Source organism: Ambystoma mexicanum, chromosome 3p (genome assembly GCF_040938575.1).
Source record: "Ambystoma mexicanum isolate Mex_15411 chromosome 3p, UKY_AmexF1_1, whole genome shotgun sequence".
NCBI classification, from domain to species: domain Eukaryota; kingdom Metazoa; phylum Chordata; class Amphibia; order Caudata; family Ambystomatidae; genus Ambystoma; species Ambystoma mexicanum.
This window is the reverse complement of record NC_090925.1, coordinates 107,505,728-107,523,742: the sequence shown is the minus strand read 5'-3', so window position 1 is coordinate 107,523,742 and position 18,015 is coordinate 107,505,728. Positions and strand designations below refer to the sequence as shown.

General features: G+C 46.5%; 1 protein-coding gene across 1 annotated transcript in view; it reads left to right on the top strand.

The window, feature by feature from the left end:
- LOC138579493 (C-type lectin domain family 2 member L-like) overlaps positions 1 to 18,015 on the top strand; it is a 523,525-nt gene that overhangs the window by 503,022 nt on the left and 2,488 nt on the right. The gene's annotated exons all lie outside the window — the stretch shown is intronic.

Below are 18,015 nucleotides of genomic sequence, written 5' to 3'. Positions count from 1 at the left end.
AGGGTGCCGGATTGCATTTACACCTCCTCTTTATCAGGATCACTGTTGTGCATTCTATTCTAAGCATGTAAATCCATGAAAGATCCAATGCTGGAGAAGGGAATAGTTTCTTACCTGTAACTCCATTTCTCCAGCATTGGTATCTTTCATGGATTAACATGGGCCCTCCGGCCTCCCCGGATTGCAATCGTCTTGTATAACTAGGTTTCACCCCATTCTGCTTTGGAGAGGTCGAAATCTGAAGGAAGCCGTGGGGGCGGGGCTTTTATACCACTACGTCCTAGTGGGGCATGCGTGGGCGGCCCCAAAAAAGACATAGATATGACACAAAAGTGTCAGAAGTTTTCCTATGGGAAAATGCTTTATAAGTGTACCGAGGGTTCCCAGTCTGTCGACGGGGAATATTCTAAGCATGTGAATCCATGAAAAATACCAATGCTGGAGGAATGGAGTTACAGGTAAGAAACTATTCCCTTCTCAAGGGAATTTCCTCCGAGAGGAGTTCTAGGAGACGCATTCGTGGTGGATTGGGATTTTCCCCTGCTGTACGCGTTTCCTCCAGTCCCCGTGATTCCTCAAGTAATCAGGAGGTTGAAAAAGTTCAGGAAAACCATGATCCTAATTGCCCCGGATTGGGCCAGGAGGACATGGTACCCGGACCTTCTGGACATGTCCATCTGCCCTCCAATACGTCTTCCACAAAGAGAGGATCTTCTCTCGCAAGAGGAAGGTCGGGTTCACCATCCAGAGGTCAACTCGCTCAACCTTCATGCATGGTTTCTGAGAGGTTGAGATACAAGGATTGGGATCTTCCGGATGACGTAATGGAGATTATGCTTTCGGCCAGGAGGCCAGCAACAAAATCTTTGTACCGGTGTCGTTGGAATAAATTCAGTAACTGGTGCAAGGATAGAGATGTGGACCCTTTTCAATGTGGCACACCAATGGTGCTTTCTTTTCTGTTACATCTAGCCAATCTGCGGCTCCAGATCGGAACAATCAAAGGATACCTGGCTGCGCTGTCCATTTTTAAGTGCTCCTCGGAAGAGGTTTCTTACTTTAAAATACCATTAATAATTCAGTTCTTAAAAGGACTTACAAATGTATATCCACCAATACCATTTCATGTTCAAACCTGGGATTTGAAATTAGTTCTTAAATTCCTAACATGTATACCATTTGAGCCTTTGCACTCATGTCCATTGAGGCTTTTAACGCTAAAAACTGTCCTTCTTGTGGCATTAACATCAGCAGGGTTAGTGAACTACAGGCTCTCTCATGTAAACCTCCATACACCACTTTTTATAAAGACAAAGTGATTCTGAAAGTAAAACCATCTTTCTTACCGAAAGTAGTTTCCGACTTCCATTTGTCGCAGAAAATTGTTTTACCAACATTCTATCCTCCTCCTCATTTGGGGAAAGAAGAGGAGAGGTTACATAGACTGGACCCCAAGAGGGCTCCCAGTTTTTACATTACAAGAATGTCAAAATTACATCAAGAGGACCACCTTTTTGTGGGATACAAAGGTGGTAAATTGGGGTTAGCGGTGACAAAACAAACCATATCCCCCTGGATTATTCTACCTATAGTGGAATGCTACAGATTAGCAGGAAAAGACCCACTGGATGGGTTACGTGCTCACTCCAAAAGGGGAATGGCTACTTCTGCGGCTTTGAAGAGGGGAGGCCCTGCAAAAGATATTTGCTCAGCTGCAACATGGGCATCAATGCATACCTTCATCAAACATTACTGCTTAGATGCCTCAACCTCAAATGAGTGACTTTTTGCCAGAGCAGTACTTCACTCTGTACATGAAAACAAAAACTAGCACTCCCACCTCCAAATTGGTCACTGCTATGGGAATCTATCACAAGATGAGGAATACGTGGGAGGACACAATCCATTCGAAGAACAAGTTACTTACCAACTGTAACGTTCATTGACTGGATGTTCCTCCCACGTATTCCTCATTGACCCTATCAGCCTACCCCGCAGCATAGTTTATATTTTCTTACAATTTACTCTCACAATGGGCCTATCAGTCACAGCATACGCCTAGATGTTCCACGACTGTTTTCTCAAAAAAACAGAACTGAAGCCAAAGGGTGCGGCTCGAGCCATTTATACCATCGGTGACGTCGACACGGTACGGAGCCCGTCGAGGGACATTTCGGCGTCACGACCTCGAGAATAGCGCCCTCTGTCTACATTTTTATTTCTGATGCAGCAAAGCTGCCGAAACGAATTATCACAAGATGAGGAATACGTGGGAGGAACATCCAGTTGTAAGAACGTTACAGTTGGTAAGTAACTTGTTCTTCTGTCACATGGTTCTTCTAACATCATATCTTTGTATTATATTAATAGTAATTGGCCTAGACTGTGGGGCAAGGGCGCTGGGGCCTAAATCTCTACAATTTAGTACAATGGGGGATATATGGTCACACGCAGGATTAGTGGTAGGGGTGAATCTGAGTGGCACGCAGTTGTGGGGCAGGCATCTATTACATCAAATAAGGGATGAGGGTAGAGGTTGTATGAGTAGTATATCCTTTGAGTAGGGTCTCTGAATGCGGAGCAGGTTTGTGGAGATGGATGGGTTTTTTCCAAGACCAGCCCTTGGCCCGGTCATTTACAGGGCAGTGATGCAGGCAAGAAGGCACGAGATACAATGTTTTGTTTGTAACCTTTCGCGCCCAGCTTTTTGTGGGAACAGGACAGTTACAGAGACACCGAAGGGAAGGCGGTGGGGGGAGTAGCTGGCTGACTGTGCGCGGCCCAAGGGAGAGGTGCGGGCCTGTGCTGGCTTTTCTGTGAGGCCTGCTGAGGCAGATACAAAATGGAGTCAGTGCTCATACAAAATGGAGTCAGTAATCCAACCTCTTATAGATGTTGCACCTGTATGTGTCGTCCCGAGGCACCCTTGGCCAGAGGCGCATGGCCAACCGTGGGATGAGCATTGAGTGCGTGCGGGACGGGATTGAAGGGGAGGGGGCCTAAACGACCATTCCTCCCTCACAATAGTGCTCATGAGATTTTCTATGACACAAAATCAAAGATTTCAACATTACCTTTCCAACTTACCCCCTCGCCTCTCCCCTGTCCCTCCCTAACACCAACATGTATGGCTTAGCCTTCCTCTGGATTTGGAGACTCCCCGTCCTTCACAGCAGGGGCAGTCCATTGCCTTCCTTTTCTTTTGCTCAACACACACAAACATTAACAAAGGTTTGTGACAGCAATATTTTCCATGTCTTTTACATATTCATGGAAGGGCCTCCATACTGCCAAAAACTTCTGATACCGTCCTGCTTTCAAGGCGCATAATTACTCCATAGCCATCACACCCCAGATCTTAACCCCACCCCCATGCAATTATAGGGCCCTCCACCATTTTCCACCCTAGCTGTAATTTGCGCTGCCATCAGCAAATGTGTGATGAGGGTGGCGTTGTGCCTGGCTGCTGCCTAGACCCCTTCCACTTCTACCCCCAACAATACCACCTTTGGTGAATCTGGTAATTGCACCACCCCGCCCCCCGTGATCTCCTTTATGTGTCCCAGAATCTCTTTCCAATAAATTACGGCTTTCGGGCATGTCCACCACATGTAGTATAGATCCCTTTCCCTCCACCACCAGGGGGGATAATTTACGTTTATTCTGTGTTGTCGATGGGGGACAGGTACCATCTACAACAGATTTTATAACTGACTCTTTGAAAGCTCTGGTTTAGATATTTTATGTGCCCTCCTCCAAATCTGTCCCCATTCCTCTTCCGTGATTGGTTCACCCAAATCCTTCTCCCAATTTTTCTTATACGAGACCTTGTCTCCCATTTGCACGTTATCTACCAACCTATATAGTCTTGCTACCCCTCTGGTTGTCGAACCTTCATGCATGGTCAGTTCTAGCCCCACCGGAGTCCTTGTGCCTGCTTCCTTAATCTTCTTTTGGGAGATCCAATGTCTAATCTGTATGTATTTGTACCTTTCCTTCTCCCCATACCAAATTTCTGTTTACATTCTTCAAACAGAAGGGGGTCCCTCCCTGAAACATTTCCGTTAGGTTAATGGAATCCGTTCCCATCCAAGCATCCCAGAATTTCTTTTGTTGGCCTAGGGTGAAATCCACATTATGGGCCATTGGTGAAAAAGGGCCTAGTCCTCGCTGTATTTTCTTCCTTCTGAGTGCATGATCCAAACCCTGCAGAGACACCTTAGTAGCTTCCAGCAGTTGACCCTCTGCTCCCCGGGACCCTGTGCTGAGAGCATGTAACGCTCTCAGTGGAATGGATGTGACCGCTTGTTCTATCCCGCACCAACCTTTTGGTTTGTCTTGCCCTGCCTATTTCAACATCGGTGCTATGTGTGCCACTAAGATATATCTCTCTACATCTGGGACCCTCAGAGCACCCAGGAGTGTTGGGCGCATCAGGATTTCTTTTGTATCCTCGGTTTCTTTCTGTGCCATACATAGGTGAATATTGCAGCCTGTAGTTCCTTAATCATTCTGGGTGATATGTGTACAGGGAGGGAACCTACCACATAAAGTAATCGAGGAAGCAGGGTCATTTTGACTGCCGCAATTTGTGCAAACCACAAGAGTTCCTGGGCATCCCATCTACGTATATCGTCCTGTAATTGCTTTCAAAGCGGTATTATATTTGCTCCATTCAGCCCTCTAAATTCCCTCGTCAGTTTTAGCCCCATATATTCTATATTCTCGTCTCCCAAATTAGGGAGTACCTTTTGCCCAGTTTTGTAATCTCACCTCGCTCCTCCGTTATGTTTAGCACCTTGGTTTTTTTGTAGTTGATGGTGAAACACGAGATTGTAGCGAACTCTTGTAGCCTTTCCATTACTCTAGGTAGTGTGACCTTAGTATTTTTCAAAAATAACAATATATCGTCCACGCACAGAATGATTTTGTGTATTACTTCCCCACAAGTCACCGCCAGAATCCCCTGATCCTGCCTGACCGCCACTGCTAAGGTCTCCATAGCCATTGCAAAATTTAGAGGAGATAGGGAGCATCTGTCACGCTCACCTAGTCTCCACGGGGGCGTGCTTGTGTGCATAGAGTGTTGTCTGTCCTGATGCTGCTCTGCTTGGCTAGTGATGCTAGCTTGCGTCTCCCCTTAGTCCTTGCTTCAGGAGATGTTAGCCTGCAAGTGGAAACAAGATATTAGCTACCGAATGGAGCTGGTCAGTGGTTTCACCTCCTTCCGGTCTATCCTTCACTTCTTCTGGCTGGAATTTGCTGAAGTAGAAGGCCCGGGAGTAAGCAGGTAAGTCTCTATTCCAATAACTGCTTGGAATGACTGCCTTTAAGTCTTTCTGTTCAAGATAACTAATGTCCGTTAATGTCTTACAGGTGCGGCGTTAAGCGACCTTCGGATGATAGATGACCCTCTTGACAATGATGCTCAGGATTCCTGCCGGTAAGTATAGCGCTTTGCAGGGCACACAAATGTTCGTCTCTGTAGCTTTTCTTTGCTATGTGCGGCTAACCTGTTTGTCCTTTTCTGTTCAGCAGGTACGGCGCGAGTCCAGGAAGAAGAATAGAAGATCCGTGTGGCGGTGTCGAGCTGCGGCACGCTGCCGAGTGAAGAACTGTCCAATGAAGTTCCTGGAGCAGGCCGATCAGGTGAGTAGCTACCCGAGAGGGTGCTTTTCGTTCTGTTCTGCAGATGCGGCGGTCCGTGGGAAAGCAGGAGATGAGATCTGGATGTACTGCAGGTAAGGCCTTCGATGCTTAAATAACTCCCGTTATTCTCTGTTTGCAGGTGCCGATGGATGGAAGACTCTGGATGGGCGTGGCAGAAGAAAGCAAGAACTGATCTGGCACGGTGAGCGTTACGCTGCAGGAGTGCAGAATAACGCAAAGCGTGTTCAGATTGTTGGGTGCGGTTTAAATAGCCTTGCAAGTAGTTCCAAGAAAATAGTCCTCTTCTCTGTATCCCTTCTCTCAGGTAAAGTAGTTCCAGGCCACACCCAGAACTGAATGGCTCAGCCTCTCAGAGCCAAGTTAATGGACCATGTGACTAACACCTCCATGAGCCTGGCTCCAGCGACGCCAGGACTGAGCCCAGGTGAGCCTGGCTGGGGCCTGATAAGCCCCCAAGGGGGCCAACGTCCGGGATGGCCCCACCAGTTTCAGGGTTTTGGGTGCCTGCACCATGACAGCACCCCTGACACGTGCCTCTCTGTATTTTAATCTGTGCCGAGCTCTGCCCATTAACCAGAAAGTTTGTTGTTGGTATTTGAAAGTTTGATGGAAACACCCTAGTAATGTTGGAGTCACACCCAAATCTCTCCAGGGCCAATCGCAAATATCCCCAATCTAAACTATCGAAAGCCCGTCGTGCATCTAACGCTGCTACCGAGAACCGCTGTCCCATGCTTGTCCCCAGATCGATGATATCTATGGCGCGTTTTACAATGTCCTGCGTATGCCACCCCGCTATAAAGCCTGCCTGATCCTCACCTATGTACCTTCATTAATCCTGCTGCTAGGAGCTTAGTGTATATATTGGCATCACTATTTAACAGCGCGATGGGGCGATAGCTGGCACAATCTTTGGGATTATTTCCTGGTTAAAGTATCAGTATTGTGGTGGATTTCCCCATGTCCTCTGTGATCCTGTCTCTCTCCGTGATGACATTAACGAGTCGTGTTAATGGTGCCAGCAGTTGTGATCTAAAGGTTTTGTAGTATCCATTACCTAACCCACCCGGCCCTGGAGTTTTATTGGTTGGTAAGGCCGTTATTGTGTCACTAACCGCTTGTGCTGTTATTGGGCTATTTAGTGTGTCCCTACCTTCCTCTGTAATTTGGGGTAAAAGCAGTGTTGACATATAGGTCGTTTGTAGCGAGGGGTCTAGGTCTTCTTGTTTCAGCAGCCCTTCATGGAATCTTTCCATTATTTTCATGTTCCCCTCTTCCGCCATGCATAGCTCCCCTTGTTCATTTTTAAGTTGGGTTATGTACTTACGGGATCTTTGTTTCCTTAATTTGGCAGCTAAGTATCGGTTAGCTTTCCCGCCCTCAGTATAGTATGTTTGCTAAGTGTTTAATAGTGTCTGTGCCACGCGATCTGCAACTTGCGCTTCTAACTGGGATCTAACTTTCCGTAGGGCTCTCAACGTTTTTTGTGTCTGATGTGCTTTATGCTGCTTCTCCACCTCCTTTACCTCCGCCACCAGTTTCTTGGTGATGAGACCTTTCTCTCTTATATATGCTGCGGCTTGCGATATAAATTCTCCCGGACCACCGCTTTCCCTGCCTCCCACACTATCCCACACTATCCTCCAGTCTGTTTCCCCATTATCATTGTCTTTGAAGTAGTTGTTTATTATTTTCTCTGTATGTTCTCTAAGTGGTATATCCCGCAATATCATCTCCCTCAGTCTCCACTATTTCTGCTTATTCTCCTTGTCATTGGCCACTTCAATTTGTATTATCACGGGGCGTGGTCAGAAAGGTATTTAACCCCAATTTCTACTTTTATCACTTGCGGGATCAGTGTTGCGAAAACTAAGACCATATCAATCCTTGAGTAACCCTTGTGTATTGCCAAGTAGTGTGTGTATTCCCTGTCTTGCTCATGAAATAATCTCTGTGTTTCAATTACCCCTAGAGCCCTAAATAATTTCCCCAATGCCTGTCTGTTCTTCCCATCCGCTCAGGAGTGCTTTATCTAATGTAGGGTCCATCACACAGTTAAAATCTCCACCAATCACCACCTGTCCTTCTCACCACTCTCCCAATTTCAGCAATATCTCCCTTAGGTAAATATCCTGTTTCTCATTGGAAGCATACATTGCAATCAGCTGGTCCCTTATTGTATCCTTCGGGATCTTTATATAAGTGTTGTTTTTTAAAGCTCAGACTGGCGCCAAGCAGAATTCCAACCCCCTTTGTCTTTTTCCCACTTGACGCATAATATTGGTTGGGGAAAGCCTTGTGCGACCTCCTCTGTTCATCGTTAGGGAGGAGGTGTGTCTCCTGTAAGAACATTATTGATGCCTGAAATTCAACAAGTCTCCCCAAAAGTGAAAGGTGTTTAGCTGGTGAATTTAAGCCCTGTCGTTCAAGGTTATAATCGTCGCCTCAGCCATCCGTTATATCTTTGGAACTGTATACCATTAACTTAAGGCTTCTGCCCCTTTCCCCTTCCGTCCTTATTGGAGCCCTGAACCATACAACAACCCCAAGGACTCTAAACCATACCTCAACCCCTTACCAACTCCCTCCCCTAAACCCAACTTCCCCCCTCCCACTCCATTTTCCCTTTACCCCAAAGTGACCAGGGTTCTTCCGAACGCCCCCTGGTGTCCCCTCAGGGTGTTGGGCCTTGTACAATCCCAGGAATTCCCTCCACCAGGATATTTCCATACCCTGATGTGGATTCCAAGGTGCCTCGCCTTCCCTCCTCCGTCCAGGCTCTCACTTTACCTAGCTTACTATTTTACTAAGCCCTCCTCCCTCCCTCCAGTCCATGTTTTATTAGCTTACACCCCTGGAGGGCCTGACAGTTTTACTTCCCTTCCACGCCTCGTTCTCTTGTCCGACGACCATTCCCACGGTCTGGCAACTTCGTTTGAGGTGCTTTGTTTTGGACCCTGTTCCTCTTGGTTTGTGTCCCCTTCTGTATGCAACAGTGATAATCCTTCCTAACACGTGGTAATCCGTTGTTGATTACCTTCCAATGTAAAGTGCAGTCCAAACGGGAATGTCCATTTGTAGGCTATGTGTTTAGCAATTAAGGCCTTCGTAACCGGCTGCATCTGTCTTCTTTTTGTGTCTTCTTTTGTGTAATGTTTATAGTGCTAGGTCCTGATATAACTGAATTCGAACTCGGTTGATTGTCAAGTCATGTTGCATTCTTGCCTCTCTAAGTATTTCCTCCTTCATGGTATATGAGGTCAGGGCTATTAAAATGGCTCAGGGTCTTGCCCCTGGATCTCTCCTCTAAGGCCAAGTATGTGCACCCGATCTCTTAATACCTCTTCAGGTTGCGTTCCGGTCAAGAGTCTGCTAAAACAGTGCAGCATAGCGTCGACAAGTTCCTTGAACCTCATATTGGACCTGCAAAACCTATTTTCAAGGTCCTCTGCCTGAATTTCCAGGTTATGTGTTGCACTGGCTACCTGTTCCAGCAGAATGCTGCTCTGTTTCACCTCTTCAGGCATTTCGGATAGGCCATCCTCAACCACATCCACTCTATTGCCCAGTTTGTTGATCTCTCTTCTGACCTCTTGAAGCGATGACTTGAGTTCTTCCTTCATTTTCCCAAATTGGTCCTGGAAGGATTCCATCATCCTGTTTTTCATTCCCTTCAAACAGTCCTGCAACTCCTCTTTATTTAGTGCCAGCTCGGGTGGTGTTTCCGTGTTAACCTTTCCCGCTGTCTCTTTTGATGGTTCGGGTATTTGTGTGTCTACCTGCTGTTGCAGCCTCCAGCATCGTTGCTATTGTCAACCTTGCAGTCTCGTTGACCCTTTCGCTCTTGCTGGGGTGCTTCTGGGCTTAGTCCCTGGCATCTGGAGACTAACTCGTCAGCTTGCACGTGTTCCGCCACTTACTATGTGTTCAGAATGAGGGACTGCTGCTCAATTGTCTCCCACTTATATTTTGCCAATTATGCCGCTGATGTGTGTACTCTATCTACTGCCAATCCTTCTCCTCTTTGCAGTCCTGCTGCCTTCTATCTCCTCAACCTCCTCATCACCCCTCTTGCACAGACATGGGGCTGATCTAGGACTTGTGGCCACAGTATCTTCCCTTTCCTTTGCTTGGCCTCTTATTCCGTGAATATCCCGCTTACTTCTTCTTTTGGGAGGGGCAGGCTTTTCAGCCTCCCTCTCCCTGAATTGCCATCCACGTTGCTTTCTGAAGCACCTATGTGCTTGATTTCCCCATTCACACTGCAGATTCTCCTGTTGCTAGCCTGCCTCCCTGTGTCGCTCGTCTCTCCACCTTTTTCCCCGGTCGCTCCCTGTCTCCAGTCTCCGGGGGGGGTGCACTTCCTTGGGTTTTATTCTCTCCCCCTTATGGCAGGTGCTTTATTTCATTCACTTTTGTCCCCAATCTGGTGCCGCCTCTTCCCCTCTCCTTTCCTGCGGTATCTTCCCTCACTCTCCCCCTCCGTGTGCGCTTTGTTTACGGCCCTGTCGCTGTGTACATTTGTCATGGGGGTCCTCCTCCTTCAGGCCATGAATGGCTATGTTCTGCCTTCCTCACGGGTTTCTCTGGTTGCTCCACACTTGTTGCTCCAATGTTCTGTGTGAGCAGGCTGCTCACTCTGCTTCCCGTGATGCATATTATCTGAGCCGACTGCAGTCCGTCGTATCTCCTGACTCCTCAGCTTCTCTCTTACACGTTGTGTTGCTGGGGGAAGGGGTTACCCCGCGCGGTCCTCCGTTTCCTTGATTTTGTTGTACTGCCAAAGGCTACCTTCCTCTCCTCTCGCCAGCCTGTTTCTGCTGTTGGAGGTCCCATTGCGCAGCTCCTCCTGCGGTCCGGGCCCTCTCGCCTCATCAGTCTCTGTGCCGCTGCAATTTCTTCTCGGTGGCATCCGCGCCTCTACCGCTGCTGTTTCCCTCTCTCTGTCGTCCCAGTGGGATCAGGGCCACCTTTTCTTGTCCCGCAAATGCTGCATTTGCTGAGCTCTGGTGGCCCCTCCTCGCAACTTCCCATGATGTCCGGGTCTGCTCCTCAGTCCAGGCAGGTATTCTTGCCACATCCCTGCGTCCTTGCTCAGCAGCTGACCGATTTTCCAGGTGTGGGCTACTCTTCCTCAACCTTCCGGGACCTGTGGGAGGTCAATAAGAACTTATGAGCTGCTGATAAGTTCTTATTAGGTTACCCGGTCGGAGGGACAGGGACACACACCCTCACTGTCCGGCGGCCATCTTGGAATACCCAAGATAGCACATTTGTACATCCTCTTAAGCTTGTTTAATAGCACGGGTTAAGATGGGGAAACATGACAAAACGCAGACCAATCTTCCATACGCTTCTCCATCTCAGCAAAAACAAGTATTGAAGGGGTCTCAAGAGATGGACGATGCAGCTGAATTTCGAGAGGAGCCCTCCTCAGAGGTGTTAAGAGATATAAAGGGCATGCTGGTACAACTGCAGACCGATATCGGCTCATTGGATAAAAAATTGGACACCCTTACCTGTAAGGTCGACTACATGCAGGTCAGGCTGAACAACATGGAGACTATCTGGATGAAGCAGAACAGGGCCTGTCCACCGTGGAGAATGAGCCTGCTGCAAAGTCGCGCAAGGTTGTGCAGTGAAAAAAAGCAGTCAGAGAGCCCATGGACAGGACGATTTAAAATCCAGATCCTGCCGTAACAGCCTTAGTAATACCGGGATCCCAGAGACGGCAGGAAGGGCCCATGGAACACCTGTTGGACACTCTCCTGCGGGAGGTGCTTGGCAATCCTGGCTTCTCAACAGCGTTTGTGGTTGAAAGGGTGCACCGAATTCCTGGCGGACAGCCCCCCATTCCTGGCGTACCTCTCAGACCCATTATTGCCAAGCTTCTCAATTACTGGGATCGCGGGAACTGAGCTCTCTCATATATCAGGGTGATCTGATTCGGCTCTTTCCGGATTTTTCAAACAAAGTGCAAGCTTCAGGAAAGAGCTTTATGGATGGGAAGAAGCGTCTCAAATTGAAGGGGTTCAAATACGCCATGAGAATTGAGCAAAATGGCAAGGCCCTTTAAATACAATCGCCTGAGGAGACAAGTGACTTCCTGGATACCGTAGAAAGCGGTGCAGTCACTCAAAGATAAGGTCTGGCTGGAGAGGGCCCAAGATGGAGACACTGTCGCAGCATCGGTTCTCTCTAACTTGATTGTCATGATACATGGGGAGGTGGCTAATCAGTGATGTTGGGCAGGGGGTTTTGACACAGTCATGAACGCTGCTTTGGCTGCTCCGAGGAATATAAAAGGGGGTCAGTGGCGGCCACAGGTAAATTGAGGCATATCTGTGGCAATGAGGGGCTTATAGAAGTGTGGAGGGACCACCACAGACAGAGTAAGGGGTACACAATTAGGTCCTCAGTTCATGGCTCAGCATCAAGGCTGAATTACTTCTTGATCTCTAGGAGGGGCTCAGGTTGCATTACAGGTTGTATTATTTTGGCGCATACGCCCACCGATCATGCTCTCGTAGTTGTGACACTCACTATCCCAGGGAAACTGCAATTAAAACGAGAGCCTGCAGGACTTGATATTTCAAGTGGTGGTCTGGGAGGGCTTAATTCACTTCTTCCAAGAGAACGGGGGTTCGGTTGTGTCCTACTCTACCCTTTGGGAAGCCTTTAAGTGTATTATCCTGAAGAGGCCGGGATCCTCAGGGGGATACGGGCAGAGCTGACCGCCAGTGAGGCCGTGCTGAGGGGATTGGAGGCTGAAGCCGAATTTCTATCGGATGCGGGGACTCAAGCTCGTTTTCATGAGGAGTTGAAGGCTTTAAGGGATGCCGAAGAATGAGGGATGAGATTCCTCAATCGGCAGGCTGCGGTGAGACGATATGGTGAGGGTCAGAAAACACAGAACTTGCTGACTCGGATGATCAAATTCAAAACCGCAAGGTCGCATATTGCGGCAATACAATCGCCTACCAGGGGGTTCTTGCAGAACGATGAGGAAATAATGGGGGCGATGGTGAGTTATTACCATGAGTTATAATCTTCCAAAATTAGTGTTGGGCAGGCTGCCCTTGATGGGTACCTGGATCAAGTTGGGTTGTACTAGGCGGCGCAAGAGGAAAGAGAGTGGCTGACCAGACCGTTAACAGAGCAGGAGCTACATGAAGCCATCAAAGCACTCCCTGCAGGAAAGGCTGCATGCCCAGATGGCCTCCCTGCTGACTTTAATAAGGCATATGCTCCACTCCTGGTTCCTCACATGCTACATATTTACCAGCAGGCGCTGCGGGAGGGTTCTCTGCCCAAATCGATGTATGGAAAGCTGCGCATCCTCCCGGCCGATCTCTCTGATAAATATGGATAGCAAAATTCTCGCCAGAGCTCTGGCCAATAGGATCGCTGCGATAATGCCAAGATGTGTCCTAGCAGATCAGGCAGGCTTTATACCCGGGAGGTCCACATCATATGGGCTGCACCAAATATTTGGTATACTCTCAGCCCTTGAGCAGCAATCCCCACAAGCACCGGACCTTCTCCATGCCGAGAAGGCATTCGACTCGATCGAATGGCCCTTTTTATTCTCGGCGTTGCAACGCATGGGGTTGGGCGAGGGGTTTATAAAGCTTGTATCTCTGTTATATGAAGGACCTGTAGCGAGATTGTGGGTAAATGGGAGGATTTCAGTCCCTATCAGAATGGGGAGGGGTACGCGGCAAGGATGCACACTTTCCCCCATTCTGATTGCACTTGACTGGAGCCCCAGGCGCAATTGGTTCGAGCCAAACACATTGACAGAAGGGTACAGCTGTTCATACACAAACTTGTGATCTCGTTCTATGACGATGATCTGATTGTGGTGTAAGGGACCCCAAGACAAATTTAGCACCAGTTATCATGGATATTTTAGATTTTGGGCTTTTCTAGCGGCTTAATGTAAACCCATCCAAGTCTGTTGTTACCACTAACAGATGGGACAAAGAGGTTCCTAGATGGTTTAACTTCCAATGGCACATGGACTACACATGGTATTTGGGGGTGAACGTAGCGTGGTCACCTTAGGTGCACTACTGAGAAAACTATGGAACAAAATTGGATCAGACTGTGGAGACCCTTGGGAGGTGTATGCACTTGCCTTTATCCCTATAAGGTAGGTAGCGTTAATTAAAATGGTAATCCTGTCTAGGTTTCTGTATAATTTTCTCAATGTGCCAATGGTGGTCCCTGCTACCTTTTTTTAAACACTGAAGGCACTAATCACAAGGTTCTTATGGCAAGGGAAGCTGGCTCAGGTGCGCTGGGGCAAAATCGTGGCCCCACTTGATAGGGGGGGCCTCGCACTCGCTGATCTCGAGTCCTGTTGGGTGGCATTACAGGCCTCATTCTTAGCGTATTGGTACGACTCGGTCCAGAACAGAGCGCATGTCCAGATCTGAAGGGCGATAGTCACCCCATCGGTTCTGTGGACAGTGATTCTCACCTCACTGCAATGCGTGACAAGGGCACAGAATATGGTTGAACCTACTTGCGGGGCATGAAGGCGCCTTGAAGGAAGGACACGAAGTGACATTTTGTACTCCTCCCTATCAAGTTTGTGCCAGGGTTTCTGCTGACGGGGGAGAGGGTCTTTGCGCAATGCATGGATGAACTGGGGTTTGTGTGCTGGCGAGATCTGTTCCCGGAAGGACAGTTCTTGTCGCTAGAATTTGTAAGGCGAAGGTTGAGGTCTCGGAGCTTCATATATTTATATATTTCAGGTTATGCACTGAATTGAAATGCAGGTTCGCTGGTTTTCCTGGGGAGCCCCCGCTTGCGCCGGTATTGCATGAGGTGATCAGCCTGGGAACTAGGTCTAAGATGGTCTCCTGGCTATACGCTAGCATTATATATTAGTCATCGGGGTGGGCAAAGGACTTTCATGGTAAATCGGAGGGTGCTCTCAGACTGTCTATTTCCGATGATGCTTGGAAGTACTGCTGTAGGCAGACACGCAAGGTGGCAATCAACAGTAACTAAACTAATACAATTCAAGTTTCTCCATCAGTTTTATTTGACCCCGGTGATATCCACAGGTTCTTCCCTGAGACTTCAGATGCATGTCACTCACTGGCCACTTTTTTACACCCATCATGGTCCTGCCCAAATATACAAGTGCTCTGGTCACAAGTCTTTGACACTAGTGCAGGGATAGTCAGAGAGGTGGTGATGCAATCCCCATGGTGACTCTGCTTGGCTACACTTATGAGCTTCCGAAGTATGTTAGGCGGCTACTGGGACTTTTGCTGTTGCTTGCAAAGAAGCGGGTGGTCATGATATGGGGGAGGGGGTGCCCCCCTGACCATGAGCAATAGAAGGCTTATGTTCTATACTGTCATGATATAGAGACTGAATATGGAGCTGTCACGCACCCGGCATCAACGCCGAAGGGCATTTGGGGTCCCAACATATCCTATTTGTTAACGATTAGGAGTGATAGCTCAGTAGAAGCTGACCCACTATCTGATGCATAGGACACAGACAATAATGTCTTTTTTTAATGGTCTGCACTCTTGTAATTGTTTATTTATATTGGACCTATACACAAAAGTGTTTCAAAGTGCTCACAGTTGGGGGGATTTGGGGGGCTGCCGTCTTCAGTTCCTTAATTTGTTGGATTATATTGTTTACGAAACTTTAATAAAAAAGAGTTTTAAAATAAAATAGAAAGAGCGCTGAGCTTGAACCAATTAAAACAAGAACAATCTGGGTTTAGAAGTAATATAGGTACTACACTCAATGGTCTCATATTATCCCTCCTTCGTTTAAGGGCCTTGAAAAAAGGTAACACCCCGGTATATTTGGCCTGCCTGGACCTTAGCACAGTGTTTGATAAATGCTTATAATGCCGAACACTGGTACAAAAATCATTGTAAGACTAAGCAGGTGAGGTCAGGTTTCAAGGGAGATTGATACTGCGATTGGTCTATGTCAGGGTTGTGTGCTATCTCCTATGCTTTTCAACCTTTATCTTTCCGATCTGAGGCAATTGTTGAACAGCAGCAACACTTTCCCTGTACAATTTGGGAATTCTAGAATCTCCTGGCTATCCTATGCAGACTAAAAGGTCCAGGTATCTATATCTTACTTTAGATTCCTTTTGAGAGCTGTATGATTTAGCTGTGCTTTTAAACAATATGCTTCAAATAATAATTTGAAAATAAATATAAATAAATCCAATATTAAAATATCTGCTAATAGAACAAAAAGTGGCAAATTTGCCTGGTGGGTAGTATACCTTAAAGCGTATGTCATTGCTTAAATATTTGGCCTTTTTTTGTGAATGAAAAGAAAAATACAAAAGTCTTTTGGGATAGATTGCTAAATACTCAAACCTTTACGGGCCCAGATGAAAGTTATTCATTAAACCTTTTGTAGATTTTCCTACATTCCTCTTATTGACTTTCACAAGATGAATGTGGTACCAACCATGACATAAAGTTTGAAGTGTTGATCAGTAAATGCATGTGAATACCTAAAGAGGATTGAAGGTACCATCTGGAAACCCGTTTTTGGCCTTCCTAATTATGTACCTACTTCTGTTTTGAGGCAGTTAATGGGACTTTCTTCTTTAAAGGCATATGTCTAGTAAAAAAGACTGCATTTGTTCCACAAAGTTCAGTCTCCAATAAAGAATTCTGTGTTTATAGAATTTCATGAGGCCTATTTTGCTAACTCGGTCTTGCAGGTGGTCCGTTTTGTTTCTGTAGGGATATCATATCTGCAAACGATCGGCTCTTGTGAAACGTAGCTGTTGGCAACTCCCTCTTTAGCAATTTTTGAATGGGCTACGAACAAACAGGAAACCAAATCCTGCTCCTCTTTTACGGATTTTTGACCTTATTCATAGGACAAGAGAAAATATGCCTGCATTTATAATTACATTTCCTTCGGCTTTCTTTAGGACAGGACTAATACGCCTCACAATAGACGATAGGTTGTGAAGATTCTGTAACAATATGGACATAGGGCCTCATTACACGGTAGGCGGTAAACCATGGTGCTATTAGCACCATGGTTGCTGCCGGTACCATACCGGTACCACCATGGAGGAAAGGGGAATTACCACCCCATTCCAAGGTTGGCAGGGCTGTAATTCCCCCTTTCTCCATGGCCCTTCCCCATTCCCATTTTTGCCCCATAGGGCATAATGGGAATGGGGAAGGAGCTAATTACGGTACCGCAAATTGCGGTACCGTAATTAGCACCAAGGTCCCAACTTTAACGGCTGGTCTACACCATACCGGTGACCGTTAACCCTTACCGCCTTCCGTGTAATGAGGTCCTTCATTAATATTGGGTTTGGTGATTCTATTCCGATTACAGATTTTTTGTGGAACCGAATATTGTCAAATCAAACATCCTTCTTGTTGCAATTGAGTAAAAAGAGAGCGATTTTTTGAATGTAACAAATTAACCTGGTATAATGGGCCCTTGGGTAATATATATATATTACTGAATGGAATGTGAAATAATTGTTTTAAGGAATTGATTTATTTTGAATTGTATGTTGTTTATTTTTATTTTGTATTGTTTGTGTGTCTTAACATAATAAATGGCGAAAGTTTTTTTTTTAAACCAAAAAAGAATGAAGATCACTAAGGTGTGTGTCTTCTACTCCCACATGCAGAGATTGAATTTTATGTTTGGAAGGTTTTCTCTGTTTCCAAAAATGCAATACTGTAAAATGAAGGCTAGGTCAGCTCTGGCCTTCGTTGCGAAAATCTTTTACCCTGACAAGTCGGACCTTTGGGACAAGATCAAAGGCAAAATCTTGAGGAAAGTCCTCTGTTTGCTGGTCTGTGTCTCTCTATCGATTATAAATTATGAGTTAGACTTTTTGTCTCTCCAAGCTATAATTAAGTGAACATTCTTATTACTATATGTCAAGATCTTGACTCCCACACTTTATTTGAATATTTGAAAAAACTTGTTGGTCAATATTTCAATTGAAACTTAATGTTGGTAGAATGGATGTAATTTATTTATGCAAACCGCAAACATTACTGTATATTTACTCAGCTCAAACCCGGGGACTGCAAAAAAGAAACTTTGGTTTTCAAATTGGTGCAACACAAATGTGATCCTCCTGTATTTCTTTAAAATGTCCTCATCCATTCAGTAAGAACCTGTACATGAAGTTGCGTTTTAGTTTCAGAATCTGCTGCACTGTTCCCTTGCAAACACTTTAAGATCTGCTTTTACATTGTCCACATGACTGGCCTGAGGCTAAAATACTTCTGCCGTTTTGTCCATAATACTGAGATGATATCAGGACCTCGTTTCTGGCATAGAATATTAACT